The 10,602-nt window shown below is 41.8% G+C and overlaps 1 long non-coding RNA gene across 1 annotated transcript; it reads right to left on the bottom strand.

Moving 5' to 3' along the window:
• Positions 1-768: 768 nt before the first annotated feature.
• LOC147249755 (uncharacterized) lies at positions 769-7,577 on the bottom strand. The gene is made up of 4 exons (XR_015119274.1): positions 7,391-7,577; positions 5,251-5,287; positions 2,684-2,845; positions 769-1,323 (listed from the first exon to the last, which is right to left on the bottom strand). It is a non-coding gene; the product is annotated as an uncharacterized LOC147249755 (long non-coding RNA).
• Positions 7,578-10,602: the final 3,025 nt, after the last annotated feature.

Genomic DNA, 10,602 nt, shown 5'->3' with positions numbered 1-10,602 from the left:
GGGAGACAGGAGACGAAGCTGCTCCGCTTATTAGTCTTCTGCTGTGCATCAGTGTTAGGGAGGCGGGCTGCGATGACTGAAACCAACCAGTCCCTGGTCCTCGCCTTGGTCCCAGCCTGCTCAAGGTTCACCACAGTGATCCGTGTTTTCTCTTCGTTTGTTTCCCTCTTCTTCATCCTCCCTCCACAGACCTCTCTCTCTCTCTCTCTACTCAAATCTTTTCATAATTCCACCATAATTACACTCTTGTTTATTCCACCACATCAGACAGTGTCAAAAGGACGCCTTCACCTCTTCTGAAAAGGCTTCACTTCGCACTGCTAGGCTCATGTCAGTGTCACTCCTCTGCGCTTTCAAATCTCAGTGGAGTTTGTTTGATATTCACCTTCCCCACGGAGGTTATGTGATCAATGCAGTTTGCTTGTCCGTTTGTGATTTTTTTCTTTTAGCAGGATTACATAAAAAAAGATGCGATTTTCGATGTGTGAAGGGTATGAGTCTGTTATATTTTGAGGGCAGATCTGTTAAACACAGTAAAACTTTCCCTTTTCCTTTGGGTATTGGAGAACAAGAAACTAAGGTCCTCTTCTGTCATATTCAGCAGGCTCCTTGGCAGAGGTATACAAAGATGCTGACCTTTTACATGAATTTCTAAATATTGCAAAGGGAATAAAACTATCAATGCGTTGAACTGAAGCCAGCCAAGGATTACTATCGATAGAATAGTGAGCTGTAATTTTCCTTCTCTCTTTTTTTTTTTTTGCCTTTTAAACCCTCATTGTGATTCCGCTGCATCGTCTGCTCCTGCTCCAATGCAAACTAGGAAGATAAAGCGTAATCCAGATGTAAATGGATGACCATACATATTTCAGCAAGCGGTAATATATCAAATATGGGTCAAATGAAGATTTAAGGGTATTACATGTACATTCACTGAGAGACTGCTCAACTCCAGCAACCAGTCAAATGCCAAATCATCCTAAATCTTCATTTTAACCTTGATGATTCCAAGGGACAGATCTGTGGCTGATCTACTCTGCCATCTTAAAAAGGGAGGAAACTTAAGAAAGCCTCAATAAAAACCACAGCTCAGTCTCTGGAGCCTGGTGCCACGTTAAATACCACTCACATTGTTTAAACAGGGGAAGCTGTGACCTGATCTTTGTCAAAAATAAGAGGAATTTAAATACGATGACCCTGTGAACTTCTCTTTGCTGCCAGTTTTTCCTCCCGACAACGACTGCAGTCCTTTTTCCTTCTTCAGACTCTCCGCTTCAGGTGTCGGACTATCTTTGTTATGGCTCCTTAGTCCAAACCACTATCCTGCAACAATAAACCGGACACAGGTCATTGGTGCGAATGACCTTTCTGGAGATCCTTTGGGTGTCTAGTAAAATGAAGACAAACACGTCTCGTCTGGTGAATACATCCCAGTGGGACTCGCAATAAGTTTCTTTTTGCTCCAAAACAGCTGAAGACTGACAAGAGTTTGGTTCAAAACCTTTCTGCAGCCCCATTTTATGACGGATTCAGTTGTAGTGAACGGTTTGGTACTTCATTCGTGGAGTTGAGATTTTCTGCTCTGCTACACAGAGGTATTTTTGATTGCATTCAGGAAAGATGGAGAGACTAAAAGTGCGGTGAGATAAGATTTGTGAGCCAGATGTGTGTGTGTGTGTTCCAGTGTATTTCTGTGCCCACATTGTGGATTTAGTTAAATGTGTGTTTGTGTTGTGTTGGCAGTGTGGTAATTTAGCGTGAAAACAGTAATACGGCTGTTATCTTATCGTCAGAAAGCCTGTCATTTGAAGTCGATATTTTAAACGTACATCTACGTGCGTACGTTAAGGCAGGAGTGACGAGCCACTCAAGGTCCCTCCAACTTCTCTTTCCTTTCAGCAACAGCGTCGCAGCTGCGCAAAATAGTTTTGAAGTTGAGGTGGTAACTAGACAAAGTAGCTTACGCAAATGAATGACTGAAAAAACAAACTCTCTCAATACTAAGGCTAATGTTAATTACTCTAGGTACTCAAAGCTGGGAGCAAATTGTTCTCGAGTATCTGCAGCTTTTCAGCGACTGAACAAGCTCAGTTTTCAATAATTAGAGGAGCATTCTTACTGCCTTTGAAACTGGAAATAATTGGCTTCTCAGACTGCGGGTGCGTCTCCATCTCTCAACTTGTACAGCTTCATCCTTGAACCTGATGCTTTGCCTGAGTCACGTCATGCCAACTCTAATTGACATTATTACCATGAAACAGCACGCACACAAACACTTGAAAAAGTTCAATACAACTGCAAAAAAACAACCTTGCCGCTGTGATTGCGGCCCCTTCAAAATGCCATTCACCGACCAAACAGGCTGATAAAATCTAGTTTGATCTTGTTTGTTTTTAGTCATTTACTTTAATACAATTTGCAGTACATCAACTCTTTAAAAAAGAAAAATTCTGAGACTTCTGCTCTGTTCCCTTATCTTGTGATACATTGTTACAGGTGGGGTTCCATGATAATTGTAAACTGTACCGTTAACCATTAATTTCATGACAAATTAAGCACAATGGAAACTAGGATTTATGTATTTAGGTTAGCACAGTAGCTCCTGTAGAGACTCTCACGTAAGTCAAAGATTGTAACTTCTGTTTCAGATTAGCAGTACAGTGGATCAGCAGTTAGCACTCACAGCCAAGATCCCGGGTTCAAGCTCCAGTCAACCCACATCCTGTCCGTGTGGCGTTAGCGTGTTCAACCCGTGTCCATGTGGGTTTCCTCCCACTGCTTCAGTTTCCTCTGCCATCAATGATGTTGATACTCCTGCGTCCTGTGTCCGGGGCTGCGCACCGCTCTGTAAAGAATGGGTCAAAAGCAGTGGATGAATCTTTGAGTAACCTGTGACGATAAAGACTCACTATTAGGTTTTGGGTTGAGACTTCATACACAAAATATGCAGTCTCTCCCAGGGTGCACTGCTCAGAACAATGTTGGCGTGCCACAGTGCCAAACCGGTGAACGGGTTAGATGAGATGGTAAATATGTACATCCTCTGAGGCCTCATTTGCTTGAGGTACCCAGAAATACAGTGGAGAGTCAGTCCATTTACACAAGTATTGCATTTAGATACTTGAGTATTTTCATTTTCTAATACTTCTACCACATAAAGGGAAATACTTCACCTCCTCTACATAAAGTTGATAGCAATGTTATTACACTTGTATAGATCTTAAAAAAAGGTCCCAAAAGAAGTGAATGCTCTTCTGTTATTTTTAAGAAGAATATTTTTGCACTGGATAATCCACAAGGCTCTGAAATTACAACGCATCGTTAGAGATTAAACCGGTAGTTTATTTGAGTCAAGGTCATTCCAGCTGTCACCAAATAACGCTTCTTTTTTCATCCAAAATTTGCAGATTATGTAATTTCACAATTTGGCATCAGATCCTGCTTCTTATTGATACTTTCACATCAACAACAGAATGATGTCATATGGAAAAAACATACCTGCATCACCTACAAGGACCAAACCAGTACCTTTACTGGAATAATTCAATTCCAGTTTCCCGTGTTGCTATTTTGGAGATGGGAATGCTACCTGTGACCAGTTACACCCAAACTATAATTCAAAATAATTCCAGTAAGTTAATATTTACTCAAACAAATCAATTAGCAGTATTTAATAGATTTTATCCTCATATTTGAGGGGGATTAATACACTTAAAAATATAATTACTGTAGAGTCGATCTTTTTAATCACATCAACAACCGACAACAGCGGAGCAGGTCGACTCTGCTAATTATAGTTGTAACGGACACAGGCTATATTTCAGCTTTCAAATGAAGTGTCACACAAACTGAAAGTTATAATTAAGCTGATGAATTATAAACATCACTGTTTTTGGTACACTCTGAATATTTCACACCAGTAATTCACTGAAACCGCAGTTTAACGGGAGCGAGAGCAGATCTACACCGAGCCACTGTAGTATCTTTAGAGTAATGTTACCTGATCAGATTTAACGTTTAAACGTGAATTTCTGACCTAAGCATCAGAAACCAGCCAGTTTTGACTAACGAGTGCATTTCTGAATTTGTTTCCTTTCATGGGATTTGTTGACACTGAAAAAACTAAAAAGGACAGCCGTGTCATTTGCTACAAAACACTTTGAGGATTTCATGTCAAGTTCTTTTTTCCTTCACAACTTCTCTTTTGGTGTTGTTCCAGTGAAAAATGCGAATAATGTGTAATTAAATGCTTTAGCACTTAGCAGTTTAAATGTTTTGAGGGATGACACTGGAGGTGAACGTGTGTTTATATGTCTACTTGGTAATTCAGGAATCCGTGTGGATATGTTTCCAGGCTAATGGGTAAAAGTGTCAGAACAACAGTAGCCCGGGGTTACTGGAGAAAGCAATTAGCTGTGGGTGCAGATTTCTTTGCATGAGTCTGTCACCGGAGGATGAATGACTGGATTAATAACCTATTTCTGTTCTCTTGCGTCGTCAAGGAGAATATTCACATGGGGAACAGGCTCTGCAGCGAGTGACAGTCCAGGGGCCAGATGCATGAAACAGTGTAGATTCATGACTAAAACTATGCCTACTCGCAAAGACAGAAATACGAGTGGCTTTATAAAACCATGTGTGGGCGTGATTCAGTTTCATAAATCTCAGTCACTGTGCTTGTGCATGCACAAGCCTGACGTCCACTCCTGCAAACAGCTATAAACGGGGGTTGACACATAATCAATTAGCTCGGTATGAATCATAATTGCTGTTCATTCATTCTTTAGACACGGCAACAAAACAGGATAGTAAAGGAAAAAAAACAAGAACCAACACTTTTGGCAATTGTGTTTCCATTTAATTGTTAAGCAAATTCTAAGTAATCCGTGGATAAGTCGTAAAAATCGAAAATGCAGATTACACACGTTTCGTCGAGACGTTTGCTGATGACAGCATAGGGAAGTCGGGGCTGTAACAGAAGAAGAACCATCTACCCGGCGAGAAATAGAGAGGCGAGCCTTGCTGCCGTTGCGTGATGCGCAGAAACAAAGACAAACTTTGGGAATATTTTGCACATCAGAAAATGCAGAAAACACCTCAAATGAGCATAAAATCTTTTTGAATTCCCACCACTTCTCTCAAACCGGCCTTGACGGACACTGAAACGGGAGAAGGTGAAGCCAGCAGAGCCGTTCCGTTTGGCAGTTTCAGCCGATACGTTAGAAAAGTGACTGAAACTGATGAGCTCACCTTGATTCAGCAACCTTCCTCCACTTTATGAGCGACTCTGTTGAGTAAAGAAACGATCACAAAATTAAATCCACATTTGCAGTACACTGTTTACAGTCTAACAGGCACGTTTTCACTCACAACAGAAAAAAACAAGATAAATGAGCTCATACACATTCCATGATGTTGGATGATAAGTGCTTTTAGTATATTGAAATATGAATGCTACATTCTTTATTTCATGTTATTGTCTGCCACGTCTCCATCAGCCTGCAGCAAGTTCTTTCCATGTTCTCTTTTCAATAGAAACATGTTTAAATGACCAAATCCTGCGACGACATCGGAGGTGATGATTAATTTGTTCGCTCCTTGTCAGACAAAACTTTTAAACCAGCCACCGGAGCTGCTTGTGTTCTCTATATAAAAATGTCGTGTGAGCCTCTGCCGTGAGTGTGTATCAAATTTTAATGTGTGTATGTGTGTGGTGTGTGATTGCATTTCTGTGCGTGTTTAAGTGAGAACAACACGTCCTCTCAAAGTGGATGAGCCCGAGGGGCCCATAGGAGTCGGTAAAAATAGCCCCGAGGCTGATTAGGAGCGATGCGGCGAGGGGATTTTAAAAACCTGCTCATTACCACACCTGTACAGCTTCTTTAGCGTTACCCAGCTGTTCACATCTGCCAGAGCTGTTCGCTGTGCCTTTAACCTCCTCTCACTCACCCACTGGGGGTGGGGGTTATCACAATACGATAAAAGTCTCCGGCCTATTATATGTATAGCTTCAGGAAAGGTTAAGTGAGTTTTTCTCTCTCCCTCTCTAGAAGAGTCGATGGATGTTAAGAGGAGAGTTTCATGGCTGACTACGTTCCCCACACACCTGAATGAAAATCCTGCTCCTTTAAAACAATAACACAAACAACTCAGCCGTGCTTGATTTCCGTTGTCCTCTGTAAAGGGTACACAAACACCTGAGTGCAACGCTTGGCGCCGTTATTGAACCAGCAATCTGTGGGGTCTGAAGAGGCTACGCCCCTCTGTCAAAGTACTGCTATGAAGCCTCAGCCTGCCCTGACCCCGGTTGACTCCCATCAGCCCTCCTGCTGGGACAGTAAAACAAACTAACCCCCCATAGACAGGCTGTTTAGAAATGCGCTGTACTGAAGCCTGTCCCTGAACGCCTTCTGGATGGAGAGACGGAGGCAAAGACGGGTACCATTTATCCAGCGATCACAAATTTTAATCAAACAATCCTTTCAATGTTAGATATCAGAAATATTTCCATATAACTGTGATATTAAGAAAAGACACACACAAAAAAAAGCAGAAGTGTATTTCCTCCTGCTTTATTCAGCCAATTTTGTACCATTAATTCAATCAGGATTCTGGTTTTAATATTTCAGTTGATGTCTGCTGTGTAAGTGAAACAGTTAGAAGTGGCTATTTGGTTGCTGGCGTGTGTTTTTGGCAAACAGATGAGCTTGGAGGAAGGCTCAGGATGCGGTGGACTATTTGAGGCTACTGCCATGTTTTTACTTCCTTAACTTGATATTTTTCTTCAATTTTTTCCAGTCCATCTATTAACTACATGGAGACATTCAACCTTTTAGACTTAGAGAAAAGTCCCCGGGGGAAAATGAAAGCCTCTATCAAACTTAAGACTATTGATACAACTTTATTCCCGAACCAGTTATCTCATCCCTGTGGATTTGATGTGAATTCTGAAGAATAAGAAAGGTGTAAATTTATTTTAGGGTACGTACACGAACACACACACGCACCCATAAATACATGTTCTTACAAATAGCTGTATACATCTAGAGAAGGTCAAGTGTGCCTGCTTGCCCTCTAACAACAACAGATTTACATTCATACTTCCACAGTCATGACAGAAGCCGCCCTGCACAATTACAGTCATCTTGTGTTTGCTAACGGGTAACCTGCTGCCCCCTTCAAACACACACACACACACACACACACACACACACACACACACACACACACACACAAAAAACCACACACACACACACACAAAACACACACACACACACGCACACACACACACACACACACACACACACACACACACACACACACACACACACACACCCCTATCCAAGGGTACACAGATCTATAGTCACAATCTCTCCATCCTCCAACTTACTATCCATCCTCGTGGCTTTTCTGCACTCGTCCTCCCCCACATGTGCCACAGCTGTAGACTTTCACCTAATCCGTCTGTCCTCTCGTGTTATAACAGCTCTGAACTCGAACCCTTGGAGGAGGGGGGGCTCGCCCACATCGTGTTTTCTCAGGAAGCAGCATCTGGACCGGTACGCGTCATTCCTACGATGTCTTGTTTGGGGTCAAGGACACATTGGAAGATCAAAAAGAGTGGACATACATCACTTGTTAGAGATAATATACTTTGGAAGCAGCGGATGAGTGAGCGATAATAAGATCTTGAAGATCTCTTCAGTCTCTGCCAGGACTTTGGTAGATGTAGTTTGGGAAATCACACATTCTCACTGAATTTAAGCTTGTTTTAGCATGTTTTTCAGGCTATAAATTCTACACTGTGTGTAAAAATTATATAGTGAAAAAATTACTTGATCTACAGAGCCTATGTCTTGTTACAAGTGCCTTTGCTCCTGCTTCTCATCCACAGTTTATTTTTCTTTTTATCTTCTTATTTCATCACCTCCGGTTTGCTCTCCATCCTGGATCAGAGCCCCTCTTTTTTCTGTGATGTCTGCCAGCTGCTTGGCTTAGGTTGTCTCAGCCCAGCTCATCTAAGGCTCCAGTTTTTCTGTTGACCAATGACACAATCAGACGGTCTCCAGCCTAATCCAGGCATTTCCTGCTTCACCTGAGCAGCATGCAGACCTCCCTCACTTCCATCCTCCCTGCTCACCTCCCCATGCTGGTTCTTCCTGCCTGGTTTGGAAGGTCCTGAGAGGGGTCAGAGTATCCTGGTGCGCTAGTGGGAGTCATACTGGGGATATTTATTATTTCATTTAAGTCCTCCCTTTGCTGCGGAGAGTTGAGGGACCACTGATAGTTCACAAGGTGACCACGTGAACTCTTGAACCCCCTGAAGAAGGACTACATGTGTGTTTTTTTTCCACTTGTGTGTATGCGTGAACACAGAGAGCTCTTAAAAGGCCCCCTGAAGGGTTTAACGACGCATCAGTTTGTGTTTCATGATAAGCTCACTAGAGAGCGCGCAGATATCACAGATGTGCACTTTGGGTGGAGGGATGTGCAGGAGCTTTTGGGTAATTGCATCATTTATTTTATGTTGTTTGCCAACAGTAACATGTTTTGAAACACCTTTACAACCCTTTAATCCCCTCAACCCCATGTCAAATGGGGGTTTATTACAGCTGCTAAACATGCCCCATCTCTCAGATTTTCCTTCAAATAAATTGCTTTTGATAATCTGTCGGCTTGGCTACAACCTGATTATGTGTCTGCTTGTTTCTTGCCTTGTGGGACTTAACTGTAGTGATGTTGCAATGTTCCAGTGTACAAACCGCTTTGGTGGTTGAGTTCAAATGAAAAAGTGACTTTCATAGAAAAACAAAAAAAAGAACACCCCCTTATGATGCAGAAAACAGATTACAAATTAAACAATTATCAAACGCACACAGAAACAAAACAGTATAACGTAACTGAAAAATATAAAAAGGGGCTGACGTGTTAGACTGCACTGATTTAGGTGCACTACAGGTGGCAATGACAGCTCAAAATAGAGGAACACCTAATATTGTGGTAAAGTATACTGCTTTAATTGACGTATCTTGGAAGACAATTTGTCTCGAATACATACTGTACATAATATCTAAGTAAAGTTGCATGTAAGAAAGAAAAATACCTCTGAAAAGGCAAAAGAAGGAATTATGTGCTTATCATTTGACAAAGTGTAAGTTTAACACATGTAATGATAACTGATGGAGACAAGGAAATAAGTTTACAACTAAAGCTGTTTTAAAAATATATATCTAAATCTGGCGCCAGTGTATTTAGGTTTTATCACAATAAGTATCATGAAATATTGTAGAATATCTATGAATTGTGCGTCCCTTTTTTGAGCAAAAGGTTTTTTTTTCAGTTTCAGTAAATTTTGTGGGGGGATACGTGGGTCATATATTTGGTACTGTCCCTAATGCCTCATTTCCACATATGGATGTCTGGCGTCAGGAACTTTGAGGTCCCCACAAGACCATAGAAATGCCTGCTGATTAGCCTGATGTGAGAGGCTAATTTTGCCAGATTTTGAATTCCGGATGTGTTGAATATCTGCATGGAACACCAGCAAAACCCTGCCAGCCTACCTAGCTCGCTGGTAGCCTGTTAGCTGGTTTTTACTATCATACTGTCCAAACCTGCAGCAAAAGGTTATCAGAGTATTCGTGGACTAGAAATAAAAAGGAGGAGAAGCTTTGCAAACTTATTGGAGATTGTCGTGGTTTCTATAGAAAATTAATAAACTTTTAAGTAACAGATTTATGGACTCCACACGTCTATATATGGAAATAAAGTGTAAGGTGTAACTACTAAGTACATGTAAAAAAAAAAAAAAAAAAAAAGTGACAGAAGGAGGAAAAAAAGGACTGAGTTGAAGCCTGTTGAAGTTGAAGGCTCTGCTTTATTTCTGAGTATTGTCATATGACGAATATGCAGGTGCAGGCTCATGAGGTGCGTCCACGCGGCCAAGATTTGTGACAGCAACGTAAACGGAAGTTTTACCTGTACGAGGACATTTCAGAGCAGTCGGACCAATATCACCTCCTTCCCCAAAGCCAAATACAGACTGACTGGGGAGCTGAAGCACGACAAACCGAAGCAGCCCAGAGTCCTAACATCATTATAGAGCTGAGAGAGGCAATAAAGCCAAGTCTTGGGAGATTACCTCGACTGCAGCCGGCGTATAAACCCATTGTTTTCTGGTTTGTGCGAGTGATCTTTTTGTCAGGTCTTGTATGACAACATGATAGATGATTTAGTCTGGAGGCAGCATCTCGGTTTTCCTCACCTAGGAGAATCCACTGATGCATTTATGTGTCACAGCTTATTGCTAGGGCGCGCTACAACCTTGGGACAAAAAAAAGAGAAGAGTTTTACTGCTGACTTTAGTTTGCGATTGTAACATGTCAGCTCAGATGTAAGCTGCCTTGCAACAGAGACCAGACGGATGAAGGTAAGACAGGATCCCATCTGTAACCAGTTGCTCTTAGGGAGGAGTGAGATTAATGTTTTTTAAGAAATGATGAATGGCTGAGGTCAGCGATGACAGGCTTTGATTGACAAGTTACAGGTGCAGACCCTCCCCTATTCCCCAAACTCTTAAACTCAAACTCTACCACCACTCCC

This window comes from Aulostomus chinensis, chromosome 14, assembly GCF_037954235.1.
Source record: "Aulostomus chinensis isolate RoL2024-O1b breed Wild chromosome 14, RoL_Achi_v1.0, whole genome shotgun sequence".
Lineage (NCBI taxonomy): Eukaryota > Metazoa > Chordata > Actinopteri > Syngnathiformes > Aulostomidae > Aulostomus > Aulostomus chinensis.
The sequence above is the reverse complement of the archived record's forward strand: the minus strand, read 5'-3'. Positions and strand labels throughout refer to the sequence as shown.